The sequence below is a fragment of the Perognathus longimembris genome, chromosome 14 (genome assembly GCF_023159225.1).
Source record: "Perognathus longimembris pacificus isolate PPM17 chromosome 14, ASM2315922v1, whole genome shotgun sequence".
Lineage (NCBI taxonomy): Eukaryota > Metazoa > Chordata > Mammalia > Rodentia > Heteromyidae > Perognathus > Perognathus longimembris.
Window position 1 is genome coordinate 59,840,108 of NC_063174.1, and position 4,536 is coordinate 59,844,643.

The 4,536-nt window shown below is 43.9% G+C and overlaps 2 non-coding genes across 2 annotated transcripts; both read left to right on the forward strand.

Annotated features, from left to right (window-relative positions):
* Positions 1–994: 994 nt before the first annotated feature.
* On the forward strand, positions 995–1,067 carry LOC125363693. Its single transcript, XR_007213286.1, has one exon. It is a non-coding gene; the product is annotated as a small nucleolar RNA SNORD113/SNORD114 family (small nucleolar RNA).
* Positions 1,068–3,136: 2,069 nt separating this feature from the next.
* LOC125363694 lies at positions 3,137–3,209 on the forward strand. The gene has a single exon (XR_007213287.1). It is a non-coding gene; the product is annotated as a small nucleolar RNA SNORD113/SNORD114 family (small nucleolar RNA).
* The last annotated feature ends 1,327 nt before the right edge of the window (positions 3,210–4,536 follow it).

Sequence of the window (4,536 nt, forward strand, 5' to 3'; positions counted from 1 at the left end):
GTCCCATTTTGTAGGCAGTGCTCTCAGTGAGTCCGTGAGTTAACTGGGGCAATACGGAAATGAAGAAGGGCTCGTCTCGGGTGGGTGATGACACCGGCGGGGTCCGGGTCATGGCGGTGACTCAGCTCGAGACGCCGAGGCCTCACCCAGGAGACCCGCGGCGCTCCCATGGCCGTGGGGAACGGTCAGTCACGCTTGCCTTTGTGCTCCTCCATTTTCCTTCTGTTTTTATAATTGGCCCAATGAAAGAATCACTACCCAATTATATACATAAATGAAGAGAAAATGCATGAATCACTGACCAATTATGAAAATATTTAACGAGATGCTATTAATACAGACAACACGGGAGTCATTATGAAATAACTCGCTTAAAGGTGTTGTATCTTTGACTGAAGATGGCATTAAATTAATAGCTTTAGCCCTCGTTAGAGCCAGTGACATGACCAATGTCTGATATCTCATTAAAAATTCCCATAACAATTTAACTCTTAATCACTAATAAATGAAAGGAGAAATGAAAAAATATAATTGGATGCGTACCACTGTTCTTATATCCTCTTCTGCTTTGTGCTTCCAGAACAGGTGTTCCAAAGCTGACTCATGTTCTCACCGCCCCGGCCTAAGCCCTACGGTTGCCCCTGTGGGTTAGGAGAGTGGAGACCGAAGTAAGTCAAATGGAAGTTCTTCTCTTGGTAGTGGGTGGTTTCTGAAGGATGTTCACTGTATTGGGACAGGTGTCATGTTTGATTCAAGGAGGCCAGCTATTTATTACAGAGTGAGAAATATAGCACGGCCATTAAATACTGTGTGAATTAACAATCTTTGCAAGTTAGGATGTTGAGAAGCAGAGTGTGGGATAATAACGTTCAGGAGAGAGCTAGACGCGCATTTGAGAAGTTTACGATTTAGAGCTGTCTAAATATTAGTGGTGATCATGATCAGTGAACGGATAAGCAAACGTAGAAAGGAGCGGGAAGTGCGGGGCCAGTGTTGGGCCAGTGATGACCACTGGAGGTATATGAATCGTGGATCCGTGACTACAGGTCTGGAAGTCTGAGGTCCACACTACCCCATAGCCGCAGTGTACGTGCCGGCCGAGGGAGAGGAAAAGGAGCAGCCAAACATAGTGCCACCATCCCTGTCTTTATAAACTTTCACTGCATTTCTGTACTTACATAAGTCCAGAAATACAGTTCTCCTTCTCTGAGAATAAACACCAGAGCAAGAAAGATGAATAACCTGTAGATAAAACATAAACCCAATGGGACTGACTGGATCGTGGCTGCTATCTCTCTGACTGAAGATGCTGGATACAGTAAAAAATAATGGGCGAAATGTTTCTTAGTTTAAAAGCTTCGTGTAATGTTTGTCTTATAAAAAGAAAATATCACAATCTAAAGCACCCTTAAATGAGTGACAAAATAAAAGGAATAATGAGGGCTAGATGGACAGAAACTCAAAGTTTCAAAATACGTTCTGCTTTGAACTTACAGAATGGATGCTCTGGGACGTACTGAAGATTTCTACCCTGATCACAGGCTTCGTGATTCTGTCTTCCTCTTCAAAGGATGGAAGTCCATTGGTGAGCTACTGAGAAGGCTTTGGTCTTCCTTTGAGTATTTTTTTAAAGATGTTCTCAGTATTGGTAAAAAGGAACACAAGGAATCCAGCTATGATTTCATATGAGAAGACAATGAAAAAGTGTGTTGATGAGTACTCTGGAAACGATCCCATTCGCAACTGTAAAATAAAGCTGAGGATCTTCAACTACCGGTGCTTGGCAGTCATCTGCATGCTTATTGCTGAAATGAAGAATCAGCCAATCAGCATGCATGCACACGAAGGTCACAGGGTGACCGGGGCACGATCCATGGGGACCACTAGAGGGTTGGACATTGACTACAGCTCTGAAGTCTGAGATCCAGAGCAGAAAACAGATGGCAGATTCATCCTGATTAGGCAATGAGTGTTAGGCGACAGGAATTTAATGATGTTTATCTTGACCAATTTTTCTTGGCATTTTTATGATTGGATCGCTTAAAAAGTCATCATACAAATATAAATAATGTCAGATGAGATGGCACTGGCCTGAAGGACTAAGATGCTTAATGAAAATTAGCAAAATTGAGATGGCCCCAAGTTAAAGAGGTGATGATGGTGGAAAGAAAGCATATGTAATTATAATAATCTCAAATTCATCCTAATTACCTGTTCCCCTTAAAAGTGCAGCTATCTTTGAAGAGTGACTCCCTAGATTCATGTGGAATTTAGCAGGGAGGAGAAGGGCCTGACTTGGACCAGTGAGGGCCATGGGTGGGTGGTAAGGCTGGATAATCACTCGGCTCTGGAAGTCTGAGGAGCCTAGCACCAACTTTCCAGTGGATACCTGTTAGGATGGATGTTAGGAGTGATCCAGGATGTTCTGGTCCTTGTTTTTTCATAATTCTTCATTCTCTTTTCATAATGGAATCAAGGATTGACTTCTTACCAAACATAGCGCTATATCATTATAAGCTGTCTGTACAATTTCCAATGATGAAAATAGTGGAATCCTATCAATAGGGACCTAAACAGTGGGCGTTGACTGAGAAGGCAATACACTAAGATTTGACTACTTGGGTGCTATTTGTGAGGCTCGGATGGGTTCCACGTTGCTTGTCTTTTTTCTAGACAACACACAGCAAGAGCGCCTTCCTTCTCTAAGGACTCAGGTATGCGTGGACAGCCTCTGAGTCTTCTCGTGATGTCTTTTGTCTGTTCTCAGGGTTGGTGGCCCCCTCCCCAGCCGAGCCTTGGCCTGTCCCCTGTGAGATCTGTGTCAGGCGCCGAGAGGCCACTGTGAGTGGAGCCGCAGTTCTCGTGTGGGCGCGGGTGGCTTGGGAAGGATGGGGCTTGTCCTGACAGAACCACCTAGGGCTTAGGACAGATCTGCATGGCCACAAGGCCTTGTTATGAGTCAGCATGTGCAAAATTATGATCGGCCCTGGAAAGAGGACAGCCTCTGTGAAGCTCTAAGTGGTCCTCTGGGGTCTCCCTCTTTCCTGAGAGCTGTACTTACTTAATGTTTGTATGCAAATGAAGAGCCGATCGGGAAACCGCTGTAGCCGTTGAGGAAGAGCAGGAGGGCCAGTGTGGGATCCGTGATGACCACTGGAGGTGTATGAGTCCTGGATCCGTGACTATAGGCCTGGAAATCTGAGGTCCACACTGGAAGCTTGTAGAATTCTACCCCGGTCCTAGGGATAGAGTGTAGCCATAACCAGGGCTCTGCTTGGACTTGCATGTCCGTTCATGAATGCCCATTCTGTTTGGACTGTCTACTCCATGGCATGACGGTGCTACAAATGGGGCAGGAATGGAAAGGAATTTGGTGATCATAGTCCCATTATGGCAATTATTGTGAGACACCAAGTCCTCTGAATCTACATTGTCACCTGGGTCTATGAAGCAAAAATGTCTCCCAAGGGTTCCTTCCATGGCCCAAGAAGGCAGCGAGATCAAACTGGAGGCCCCAGTCATTGTTGGGGAGAGGCCCGGAGTCGTTCAGTGCTACCTCCTCCTCAGGGACCAAATGTCACCCAGTAGAATTTCTCATTGCCTGTCTGGAGAAGAGAGGAATGAGGAGCCCACGGGTAGCATACCAATGTTTTCCGGTGTGTTCTGCTTTGTATTCTCAGAATGGATGCTGCCTCGCCACCCACTTCCTTGTTCTTCCTGGGTTCCAGAGTCGGTGGTTCCCCTGATGTGTTGCCAGCCTAGGTACCAGCGTGAGTAGAGTCCCAAGTGCTTCTCTTGGTTTGGCAGCTTGTTTGGCTATGTGGGAGTTTGTTTGGTATTTGTTGCACCGGGAAAGCATTCCGTAGGACCCAAGGAGGCCAGACATGGCTCCATGAGATCCCTGCTGTGACCGCGGACACCTTATCCACTAGTCACTCTTCGTGAGACCAGTTGACCAAGGAGAATGATGGAATTAATTTTGCAGGATATCTCTTACGGTCTTTTATTTATGATCTCTTAAGGCCTTTCACGACCTTGTTTTATTAGGTACAGTAATAATATTGTTGAAAATCAATTCAATGAATAACACCACAAAGAATAAGTACAGTTTTTCAAACTGTATACATATGTGTATATATATATATATATACGTATATATGTGTATATATATATATATATATATATATATATATATATATATATACAATTATGAACCAGAGTAAATAGAATGCAAAGTCAGTCCTAGGACTGTGTTTTAAAAAGTTTTAATTTTTTGGCAATACAGTGCTCTGTAGTTTTGTTGAGGCAATTATTATTCTTACTATTAGTTCATGTATTTGAAGCTATGTAAGTATAAATAAATTCTCACCCTGTGTGGTTTTTTGTTTTTTTTTTTATTCAGGAAGCTGGGAGTTAAGAATTCTCCTTCACAAACAGCCCAAGCATACAAACTGAAATGTGTCTTATCGTCAAATACTTAGCCAAATGCTGAAAGTGGCCATGTTGCTTTCGTGGTAGAGTGCCATCATTCAACGA